Genomic DNA, 13,202 nt, shown 5'->3' on the forward strand with positions numbered 1-13,202 from the left:
GAGGCCTCCGTTCTAGCGCTTATCTGAAGTACACGCAGTGCTGAGTTCAATGAAGTTCCCCCTGTTGACTCTCTCTTGGAACTTTCTCGTATGGCAGGCAGCCGTAGCCTTTTCCTTCTGGCTACCACACGTCGCTGCTGGGGCCTCCGAGCCTGAGTTGGGTACAGAGCATTTACAGCTGCTACTTCCTCCGGTTTCTGCTGCAGGAACGTCAGTGTCCCTACAAACTCGGAGACCGGAATCCGGACCATGCGCTCAAGCTAGGAGTGAGCCTTAACTCTGCTCATCCTCCAGCTCCCCTTCTCATGTCCACACACTTCCCCTTCCCTTTACAGACTGCCCTAACTTACCTCTTCCCGACCACAGACAGCAACTCCTCAGCAGTCAGGTTCAGAGGTCTCCCTGCTGGCCTGGAGTGGGAAATGTGTTGTGTGTTGGTTTAACTGCTAGAGAGATCCTTCGTTGCTCCCAAGCATGACATCACACTCCCTAGGAGGAAGGTAATGCCACTGTGGTGACCGTACTCCTGGGGGCGCCACAAGTGCACTGAGGCCCAGCCACTGCTAGATGATTCTGCTGGTACATTGACCCAGACCACTACATTCCCCTCGCACTCTACACAGCCTGAATGTGACCCAGATGAAACTCAGGTTACCTTTCTCATATACTGTACCACCTTACACGGTGACAAAAAGGAAGGTGCAGCTGAAAGTGCAGGTTCGGCCCACCTGCCATCAGACACACCGCCGTACTATGAGGGGCCCTGTGCCAGTGCAGTCACCAACGAGTGGGCCCCCCCTCCTTGCTCTGGATCACAGCACTTGCAAAGTTGAAATACTTACCTCTCCCTGCTCCACCGCCATGACGTCTTCCGCGTTTCCTGACAGTGATATTCTGATCAGAGAGCGCAATGACATCACGTCTGTACGGCCAGACTAGAACAGGGATTCCCTAGCGAGGAGACTTATTTGAGGAGACTTATTTAATTGTTTTCAATGTTGGGACAGCAATTTTTGGGGAACACTATACTCTGGAGAATGATATATGGGGCCCACCATACACTGGAGGTGGACATCAGACACTGGAGCAGCATTTACAGGGCCCATTATACACTAGAGCATTAGAAATGGGGCCCATTATATATAGAGCATTATTTGGGCCCATAAGACAGTGCAGCTTCATCCATGGGGACCAACATATACTGTAGCATTATGTGGAGCTCATCATATACTGTTTCAAACATTATATGGGACCAATGATTCTGTATGGTGAAATATATGGGCCTCATTACTCTGTATAGCGCACTATGCAGTGGCCATAATACTGTATGGAGTAAGATACTGTCTGTTTTTGGAGCTATTGGAGAATTTAAAATGGATATCAGTCATGAGATATAAAAAGTGAAGTATTTTTCATTGTACTATACCGCTATTTCTCTGCCATATCGGACCATCATGAGTTGTGGTATGTGTTAAAGGGGCGCTCTTTGGCCCAGGGCACATGAAAACCTGGAGCCAGCCCTACCCCCCACAAATTTAGCCAAATAACCCTCATTTTTCAGTGCGTAACTAGTATTATGAAGTAAATTAAGGTTGAAAAGCTTCAGTAATAAGATTTGATGTTTTTGGCATTCAAAAGGGCACTGTAGGTGTGTTTCCTGGCCTCCACTCCCTGCCGACTTTGCTTCCCCATTGACTTGCATTGGGTTTCGTGTTTCAGTCGGCCTTCGACTTTTCACAAAAATCGGCCGAATTCGTTCGACCCGACCTTTGTGAAAGTTGGGTTTCATGAAACCCGACTCGACCCAAAAAAGGGCAAAGTCGCTCAACTCTAGCAATGAGTCTTTTACAACTCTCTGGATAATTTTTGGCCCTCTAATTTTTGCAGAATTGTTGCAATTTAGCCACATTGGAAGGTTTCCAAGCATGAACTGCCCTTTTAAGGTCATGCCACATCATCTCAATCGGATTAAGGTCACTCCAAAGTCTTAATTTTACTTTTCTTAAGCCATTCAGAAGTGGACTTGCTGGTGTGTTTTAGATCATTATCCTGCTGAGTAAGGCTGGTTTCACATTTGCGTTTTTTAGCGCTGGAAAAAAACGCATACCTGCGCATGCGTTTTTTCCCCTATATTTAACATGGGTGCGCATACCTGCGCGCTGGTAAGCGCATGTATGCGATTTTCATGCGCTGCGTTTTTTTGGGGTGTGCGTTGGTATTTTCCAGACGCAGCATGTTGCATTTTTTGGCCCTGCAAAAAAGCGCATGCGCACATATGCGCACGTTTTGCGCTAAAAATGGCCATTATAGCCTATGGATGCGCATATGTGCGCACTGGCATGCTCATGTATGCGTTTTTTTGCATATGCGTTTTTTTTTTTTAACCATGGAATTTAGGGGTTTGGGTTAGAGTTAGGGTTAGTTAAGGGGGTTTAGGGTTAGGGTCAGGGTCAGGGTTAGGGTTGGGGTTTGGGTCAGGGTTAGGGTTAAGTATGGTTTGGTTAAGGGTTAGGGTCAGGGTTAGGGTCAGGATTAGGGTTAAGTATGGTTTTGTTAAGGGTTAGGGTTAGGGTTAGGGTCAGGGTTAGGGTTAGGGTTGGGGTCAGGGTTAGGGTTAGGGTCAGGGTTAGGGTTAAGTATGGTTTTGTTAAGGGTTAGGGTCAGGGTTACGGTCAGGATTAGGGTTAAGTATGGTTTTGTTAAGGGTTAGGGTCAGGGTTAGGGTTAGGGTTAGGGTTAGGGTCAGGGTTAGGGTTAGGGTCAGGGTTAGGGTTAGGGTCAGGGTTAGGGTTAAGTATGGTTTTGTTAAGGATTAGGGTCAGGGTTAGGGTCAGGATTAGGGTTAAGTATGGTTTTGTTAAGGGTTAGGGTCAGGGTTAGGGTTAGGGTTAGGGTCAGGGTTAGGGTTAGGGTTAGGGTCAGGGTTAGGGTTAGGGTCAGGGTTAGGGTTAAGTATGGTTTTGTTAAGGGTTAGGGTCAGGGTCAGGGTTAGGGTTAGGGTTAGGGTTAGGGTCAGGGTTAGGGTTAGGGTTAGGGTCAGGGTTAGGGTTAGGGTCAGGGTTAGGGTCAGGGTTAGGGTTAGGGTTAGTTAGGGTTTAGGGTTTGGGTTAGGGTTAAGTATGATTTGGTTAAGGGTTAGGGTCAGGGTTAGGGTTAGGGTCAGGGTTAGGGTTAGGGTTAGGGTCAGGGTTAGGGTTAGTAAAGTCATGGTTTGGGAAGTGTGAGGGGCCACCTAAAAATGTTGGAAAAAAACGCAAACGTGGTAAAAACGCACTAAAAACGCATACAAACGCATAAAAACGCTGCGTTTTTTTCATGCATGCTCATAAAAATGCTTGAAAAAAACGCAGCAGTTGTATGCTTATGTATGCGTTTTTTCAATGCGTTTTTTTGCGGGAAAAACGCGCTGCAAAAAAAAGCAAGTGTGAAACTAGCCTAACCCAAATGTGCTTAAGCATGAGGTCACGAACAGATGACCAGACATTCTCATTCAGTATTTTAGACAGCAGAATTCATGGTTCCATTTACCACAACACGACTTCCAGGTCCTGAAGCAGCAAAAGATCCTAAACCATCACACTACCACTACCATATTTTACTGTTGGTAAGATGTTCCTTTTCTTAAATGCTGTGTTACTTCTATGCCAGATGTAATGGGACCTACACCTTCCAAAAGTTCAACTTGTCAGTCCACAGAGTATTCTCCCAAAAGTCTTAGGAATCATCAAGATGTTTTCTGGCAAAACTGAGATGACTCATGTTACAAAAAGATGTGGAGAATTAGGTGTCATCAGCATGCAAATGTTACTGAAAACCCAATCTGATGATTTGTAAAACAAGGGTAGTGTTTAGAGAAAAGGTAACTGAACTTAGGACTGAACTCTAATTGAGGTGAGGAAGGGGAAAAGGAGCAGGAGCAGGAGAAGAACAAGCAAATGATATCCTAAAGAAGTGCTTAGAAAGGTAGGAGAAGAATAAAAAGAGAGCTGTATCATAGAATCATAGAATCATAGAATCGTAGAGTTGGAAGAGACCTCCTGGGCCATCTGGTCCAACCCACTGCTCAAAGCAGGATTCGCTAAATCATCCCAGTCAGATGTCTGTCCAGCCTCTGTTTGAAGACTTCCATTGAAGGCGAACTCACCACTTCTCGTGGCAGCCTGTTCCACTCATTGATCACTCTAACTGTCAAAAAGTTTTTTCTAATATCTAATCTGTGTCTCCTCCCATTCAGTTTCATCCCATTGCTTCTAGTCTTTCCTTGTGCAAATGAGAATAAAGATGATCCTTCTACAATGTGACAGCCCTTGAGATATTTGTAGACAGCTATTAAGTCTCCTCTCAGTCTTCTCTTTTGCAAACTAAACATTCCCAAATCCTGCAACCTTTCCTCATAAGACAGGGTTTGCAGACCGGTCACCATTCTGTTCGCTCTTTTCTGAACTTGCTCCAGTTTGTTGACGTCTTTTTTAAAATGTGGTGCCCAAAACTGGGCACAATATTCCAGATGAGGTCTGACCAAAGAGGAGTAGAGGGCATTAATGACTTCTCATGATCTAGACTGTATGCTTCTGTTAATACATCCTAGAATTGCATTTGCCTTTTTTACTGCTGCATCACACTGTTGACTCATATTCAGTCTGTGATCTATAAGTATACCCAAGTCTTTTTCACATGTGCTGTTGCTTAGCCCTATTCCTCCCATTCTGTATATGCTTTTTTCATTTTTATTGCCCAGATGTAGTAGTTTGCATTTTTCCCTGTTAAAAACCATTCTATTAGTTGCTGCCTACTGCTCCAGTTTATTTAGATCTTTTTGAATCCTCTCCCTCTCTTCTCTAGTATTAGCTATCCCTCCTAGCTTTGTGTCATCACCAAATTTAATCAGTTTAGCCTCAATTCCTTCATCTAATTCATTAATAAAGATGTTGAACAATACAGGGCACAGGACAGAGCCCTGTGGTACCCCACTTGAGACATTCTTCCAACTGGATGTGCAGCTTTTTACGACCACTCTTTGGGTCCGATCACTAAGCCAGTTATGAATCCACCTAACAGTTGCCTTGTCTATTCCATACTTAGTCATTTTTTCAATAAGGATTGTATGAGATACTTTGTCAAATGCTTTGCTGAAGTCAAGATATACTATATCTACAGCATTTCCTTGATCCACCCAATCAGTGATTCCATCATAGAAGGAAATTAAGTTAGTCTGACATGACTTATTAGTTACAAACCCATGCTGACTCTGTTTAATCACTTAATTCTTATTCAGGTACTGACATACATGGGGCCCACTTTGTAGCTACATAGAAATAAATACAATACCACCAATTGTATGGTTATACACACTAATGTCAGGGTATAATATAAGGTAGTACACTTCTTAATAATATGCTAAGGATTGGCACCCATATTGTGGTACAACTCAATGATCTCCTGGTGTTTATTAACCATATAGAGTCTATGGGGAGTGCATTATACAATATAGAGTCTGCGTACGGGGGTGCATTATACAGTATAGAATCTGCCTTTGGGGTGTGCATTATACAATATAGAGTCTATCTATGGGGAGTGCAGTATACAATAAAGGGTATGCCATAGAGGCCTATGGGGAGTGCATCATAGTATATATTCCTATGGGGGGTGCATTATACAATATAGAGTTTGCTTATGGGTGGTGCATTATACAATATGGTATCTGGCTATGTGGGATGCATTATACTTGTAACGATCAACGTGTGACTGGACACAGGGCCTCCAGCAGGGCGAATTTAGGACACACATGACCCTGGATACAGCGCCTCCAGCGGGGCGAATTTAAATAATACCGGAACGTGCAGCCGGATACACCGCCTCCAGCTGGCGAATTTAAAAAGTACACGTAAAACTGGATACAGCGCCTCCAGCTGGCGAATTTAAATAATAAGGGGAAACACAGGAACAATTACAGTGGTGGGCCCTGTAATAGGAAATCGGGACGAGGAGACCTCCTAAGCTCCCCTGAGGCAACGTCCCTGCACTCCTTACGTTCCTTATACAGGCTCCGCACCTGTCGCCGCACGCGAACCTTATGCCCTGACTCGCCCTGAACCTAGTCCCTCGCTAGGGCATTGGCCGGTGCGGAAACTAATCCCACCACTGCACTAGATCACACATAAGGAAAGTTACAAACAGGGAAAATAGAAAACTTAGCTTTCTCTGTGCGAATGCTCCAGCACAGAGTCCAGCAACCGACTGCAGCCTTCCTCCTGAATAGCTGCCACCAAGTTCAGTCAGCACTGCAACGAACTTCCTTCTGAGACTCAGTTTGAGCTGAGCAATCTCTCCAGCTCCTTCCACCACCAAGGTTGGATGCAAATGAACAACTATCACCAACAATGATTGCATACCCTGAGACTCCTTTATAGAGCCTAACACCTGATTTATAATTACAAATTAAACCTAACACTAAGGTGCGATACCACTCCCCACCACCGGGCAACTTAGAATGAAAGACACCACGTGTGATAATTCCAATGGCCACCGGGGGCAATCACGTCACAATTTGCACTTGACAAAGTAAAAAAAATTCACTTTGTCCAATTTAAAACTGTCAGATCATGACAGTACCCCCTCCTTAATGAGGGGCCTCTGGACCCTCAAGACCACCCCTCATTAGGGAAACACCTACAGCGGGGACGCCCAGACCCTGAGTTCACCCCACCATCAGCCTGAATTCAAATTTATGACAAACACACAGCTGGTATTGGCAAATAAAGTTTATTTTGGAGGCATCACTCATCTCCACAGCGCCAACCTGGGGAACGAGTTTATGTATGAGTATCATTGTTATGAGCTGATCAGGCTCCACAACACTCTTCCACAAGATGTTTTTTGGTGGCCACCCATACAGGCTCGTTCACACACAGGTCCAGACCTGAACGTTTATTGCACACATTCGTTTGTCATAAAATAGGTGAACTAATTCTGGACCTGATAACAGAGGCGTCCCCCTGTGTCACCACACTCACACCCCCGCACTACACCATAGGGTACACCACCCTCCAACCCTTTCCACCACGAGGTCTGCCTCTCACAGGGTTTGGTAGCGGCGAGGGCTGAAACTTGCCCCTACTCTCCCGCCGCACAATCGCTGCTCTCACTGGAGAGGAAGGGGTCACCTGAAGAGAGACGGCAGAGACAGTAGTCCCAAGGCAGCAGCCCTCACACGACTGCCCCCAGCTAACTACTTCCCTTGCTCGCCAATCTATCCCCGGGTTGTGTTTTTTCAGCCAAGGGAAGCCTAAAACGATAGGTACTGGCATTCCCTCCAAGACGTAGCATGACAAGGACTCCTCATGATGTCCTATACGCAGATGGATGTTTTCTACGACTTGGGTAAGGCTCCCCTGGCTCAGTGGAACAGAGTTAATGGCCTGGACGCTTATAGGTTGGGCCAGCGTCCTACACTTCAGGCCATGAGTCTGGACAAAACGAGCATCCACCAGACTGACTCCTGCTCCGCTGTCCACAAGCACCGGTACTACCTCCGGTACCCCGCCAGCCAACACTTCTGCTGACATAATACCTTGGGAGGGCAAAATGGAGGAAATGTACACTCCCTGGTTGCCTTCCTCCAAACGACCAGGGGTCTGCGGCTTCTGAGATGACACAGATATTTTGGCACGTAATGGGCAAGCCTTAAGGAAATGACCAGTCTGCCCACAGAAAAAACATGCCGACACCACTCCCTGAACCGTAGGAAGGCCTGAACACAACCCAACACCTCCTACTTGCATAGGTTCGTCCGGAGACTTGGCACGCCCTGGGCAGGCTCCCATGAAATGGCCCGGCTTCCCACAGGAAAAGCATACCCCCCCACCACGGCGAACCCCAGGCAACCCCCTATTTGTACCAACAACCCCGGGCTGCCTGGGTTCCACCAACCGTACCGGGGGGTCCTCCCCCCCGGAGGGGACTACAGGGGGCACATTTTGTGCATGTCTTTCCCTAAGGCGTCTATCCACCCGGATGGCGAGGGCCATGGTGGCCTCCAGAGACCTGGGGGCGGCGTACTGCACCAGAGTGTCCTGCAACTTTGGAGACAGACCCTGCGCAAATTGACTCCTAAGTGCAGGGTCATTCCACTGAGTGTTAGTGGCCCATCTCCTAAACTCAGAGCAGTACTCCTCAGCAACCCGGGCTCCCTGTTTACACCTATGGAGTCGGGATTCCGCCAGAGAGACGCCATCAGGATCCCCATACACAAGCGCCAAAGCCGCAAAAAACTCGTCCACGGACTCTAAAGATGGTGAATCGTCTGGCAGGGAGAAGGCCCAGGATTGGGGATCCCCCTTCAAAAGGGACATAATGATTCCCACCCGTTGCTCTTCGCTCCCTGAAGAACGAGGGCGCAGCCTGAAATATAATTTACAGGCTTGCTGAAATACCAAGAATTGATCTCTCCCTCCAGAAAACCGGTCTGGGAGAGATATCTTGGGTTCTGGCTGAGCCTGTGCCTGAATCAAACCTCCAAAGCCCACCAACAGCTGCAGTTGCTGCACCATCTCACCGCGCAGCCCTCTAATCTCTTCAGTAAAGGTCTGCAGTACCTGGATAAAGGTTTGCATTAGGTCCATGGCTCAGCAGAAAACAAAATTTTGTAGGTTGGTGATAATGTAACGATCAACGTGTGACTGGACACAGCGCCTCCAGCAGGGTGAATTTAGGACACACGTGACCCTGGATACAGCGCCTCCAGCGGGGCGAATTTAAATAATACCGGGACGTGCAGCCGGATACACCGCCTCCAGCTGGCGAATTTAAAAAGTACACGTAAAACTGGATACAGCGCCTCCAGCTGGCGAATTTAAATAATAAGGGGAAACACAGGAACAATTACAGTGGTGGGCCCTGTAATAGGAAGTCGGGACGAGGAGGCCTCCTAAGCTCCCCTGAGGCAACGTCCCTGCACTCCTTACGTTCCCTATACAGGCTCCGCACCTGTCGCCGCACGCGAACCTTATGCTCTGACTCGCCCTGAACCTAGTCCCTCGCTAGGGCATTGGCCGGTGCGGAAACTAATCCCACCACGGCACTAGATCACACATAAGGAAAGTTACAAACAGGGAAAATAGAAAACTTAGCTTTCTCTGTGCAAATGCTCCAGCACAGAGTCCAGCAACCGACTGCAGCCTTCCTCCTGAATAGCTGCCACCAAGTTCAGTCAGCGCTGCAACAAACTTCCTTCTGAGACTCAGTTTGAGCTGAGCAATCTCTCCAGCTCCTTCCACCACCAAGGTTGGATGCAAATGAACAACTATCACCAACAATGATTGCATACCCTGAGACTCATTTATAGAGCCTAACACCTGATTTATAATTACAAATTAAACCTAACACTAAGGTGCGATACCACTCCCCACCACCGGGCAACTTAGAATGAAAGACACCACGTGTGATAATTCCAATGGCCACCGGGGGCAATCACGTCACAATTTGCACTTGACAAAGTAAAAAAAATTCACTTTGTCCAATTTAAAACTGTCAGATCATGACAATACTATTTAGAGTCTGCCTACAGGGGGTTCATTCCATAGTATAGAGTCTGCCTATGGGGGTGCATTATTCCATACAGAGTCTGCCTATGGGGGGTGCATTATACTACAGTTGAAATTAGATAAATGAAATGCCTTAAAACATTCTCTCTCTCATTATTCTGGCATTTGGCAAATATTAATAATTATGGTAATCCTAATTGACCTAAAACGGAAAAGATTTATTCTGATTTCTTGTCAGATATTGAGAAAAACATGCATATGTGTTTTTATATAGTGTATGTAAACTTCTGATTTCATACAAACAGCATTGAAATAACCTGTTCACAATATCAAAGTATGTCATAGGGTGGGCAGGGGTTAAACAGTCAGTTTTGATGACATCACAAAGCACATAAACATCATAGACATCATATGACATCACAATTGGCATAGAATGAGGAAAGTGCAACACATGAGCCATCTTGTTTCATTAGAGCCTGACAGCTTGAAGGAAACAAGTCCAGGTAGGGAACTCTTCACTTATGACGCCACTCACAAATTGTTTAGATGGGGGATTAAAAGTGGGATTCAGAGCTGCATCATTCATCTGAAAATCTTATCAAAAAGTGCTATAGCCTGTGAAATTTATAATGATTCTATGATTTAAAAAAATGCTATTGATCAGCTTCTAAGGAAAATCTGCACATTTGGGTTCTTTCTAAGAAAGTGTGAGCTCAGCCAAACAGGAGTTACCACACTGGACCACCCCTTCCCTAAATGAGGGTGTGCTGGTGATCAACTGATCATTGTCACTGGTCTTGAAGACCCTCAGCAATCGGCTGGTTTTGCCCCCTATGACACCCATGTGCTCTAATAAAAGCATATAGGAAGGGGTGGGGCAGTGAGACAACTCCACTTGGTTCCATTTTTGGGTAGCTTTGCCATTAATGCTGTGAAAATGGTATCATAACATAAATTTAATTGAAGACTGCTACAGTTCTCCATTGTCAGCTCTCTTGGTCCTGTTGGATCAGGGGTGACCAGGAACTGCCGGTTTATCGTGGTCAGGAATTGCAGTATGGGGTCCTGTGTTTTCCTTTAGTGCGTAGAAAAGCAGGTGATACAGATTAGAAAAATTGGGTGCAAATGCTTAGGTTTTAATATGCGTCATGACTCAGTAAAAAATGAGGCTGGTGGTTATTTGCGGCCTGTGATTTTGTTTTATTAATTCTACTCTTGATGTTGGAAACTTGATACACAACACACCAGTGGCAGTTATTACGACAGGACACATGACAGCACAGGGCACATGACATCATAGAGATCACATGACACATCACATCATACATATCACAATTGGTACAGAATGTATAAAGTTATTATCCTGAACCACCTTGTGTCCCCAGCGGAAGCATATTGAGGAAGACAAGTCCAAGTAGGTAGCTGCTCAATTAACACTAAGGCCCCATTCATGCATTGTGTAGCTGTGAGGTGTTTGTTGTTCAAGTTTAGAACTGCACTATTTACCCCTAAAAAATCTCAGCAAACATCTCGCTCTTTTGTGCATTAGAATGATTCCTTAAATAGAACTTACCATTTAATCCTCTTTTTTGTAGTGATAGGTGTTATGTCTCATCTAGTTCAAATGATCTGCTGTAATGAAGCACGGACACATGACGGTGGCGCAGCAGGAAGGCTGAGCAGAAACGACGGAGAACATAGTAGCACGATGGAAGCAGGAGGACCAGAACTGGAACCACAGGATATCATGAGCAGAATTGATTTAACGGCAACTGCCGGAAGAGTTGCAGACTCCGATCAGGCACAGATCAGAATTGCATCAGTTTTTCTCGGGCGTGGAGAGGGGGAAAAAAATGTTTCTCCACCTTCTGAATTGTCAGTCTGTGAAAATCAGACGCACTTAGATGTCATCCAAGTGGAGTCCAATTTTTTCATGGGCCCAAAGACTTGCATTGCCGATTTTGATCTGACACTGGGATCAAAATCGGATTTGTCTCCGATTTTTTCCATGGAGCACTGGGTCCGAGCAAAAAATCTGACATTTGCACAGGCCCATAGAATATCATAGGTACGAGTGCTATCCGTCAAAACCATGGACAGCAAACTCATATATATTTATTTATTTTACTCATTTACATAGCGCCATTAATTCCACAGCACTATGTATACATACTATATATAGAAATGAAATAAATATTTAGAAATAAATATAAATATATTTATAGATATATATTCACTCATATATATGCTCTTCGATTTTCACAGACTGATAAAATGGAGAAACTTTCCCCCCCCTCTCCACCTCCAAGAAAAACTGATGCCACTCTGATCACACAATAATCAAAGCCTGATCGGAGTCTGCAACTCTATTATGTATGTGGGTATGTGTATGTGTGTGTATAGTACAGTAAATGTATTGCACAGTATATGTATTGTATAGTATATGTATTGTTTAGTAAAAGTATAAATGTATTGCATATATAATGCATAGTATATGTATTTTATAGTATATATAAAGTATATGTATAGTATAGTATACGTATAGCATAGTGTAGTAAATGTATAGTATGTGTATGTCTATTGTATAGTATATAGTATACAAGTATGTCTATTGCATAGCATACGTCTATGTCTGTTGCATGGCATACGTCTATGTCTGTTGCATGGCATACATCTATGTCTGTTGCATGGCATACGTCTATATCTGATGCATGGCATATGTCTATGTCTGTTGCATGGCATACATCTATGTCTGTTGCATGGCATACGTCTATGTCTGTTGCATGGCATACGTATATGTCTCTTGAATGGCATACGTCTATGTCTCTTGCATGGCATAAATCTGTGTCTCTTGCATGGCATACATCTGTGTCTCTTGCATGGCATACATCTGTTTCTTGCATGGCATACATCTGTGTCTCTAGAATGGCATACGACTATGTCTTTCGAATGGCATACGTTTGTGTCTCTTGCATGGCATACGTCTGTGTCTCCTGCATAGCATACGTCAATATCTCTTGCATAGCGTAGGTCTATGTCTCTTGCATAGCATACGCCTATGTCTCTTGCATAGTATTTGGATATGTCTATTGCATTGTATTCTTCTATGTCTGTTGTATAGTATTTGCCTATATCTATTGTATAGTATATGTATTTGTCTATTGTAATGTATATGTCTATTGTATAGTATTCGTATATGTCTATTGTATACTATATATAAATGTCTATCGCATCGTATATGTCTACTGTATAGTATTCAAATATGTCTATTGTGTAGTATTTGTATGTCTATTGTATTGTATTTGTATATGTTTAGTGTATAGCATTCGTATAAGTCTATTGTATAGTATTAGTATAAGTATCTTGTATAGTATTCGTATATATCTATTGTATAGTATTTGTATATGTTTAGTGTATAGCATTCGTATAAGTCTATTGTATAGTATTAGTATAAGTATCTTGTATAGTATTCGTATATATCTATTGTATAGTATTTGTATATGTTTAGTATATAGCATTCGTATAAGTCTATTGTATAGTATTTGTATACGTATATTGTATAGTATTCGTATTTATCTATTGTATAGTATTTGTATATGTTTAGTGTACAATATTCGTATAAGTATATTGTATAGTATTTGTATATATCTATTGTATAGT

This window comes from Dendrobates tinctorius, unplaced genomic scaffold, assembly GCF_039654945.1.
Source record: "Dendrobates tinctorius isolate UK_male_01 unplaced genomic scaffold, ASM3965494v1 ptg000004l, whole genome shotgun sequence".
NCBI classification, from domain to species: domain Eukaryota; kingdom Metazoa; phylum Chordata; class Amphibia; order Anura; family Dendrobatidae; genus Dendrobates; species Dendrobates tinctorius.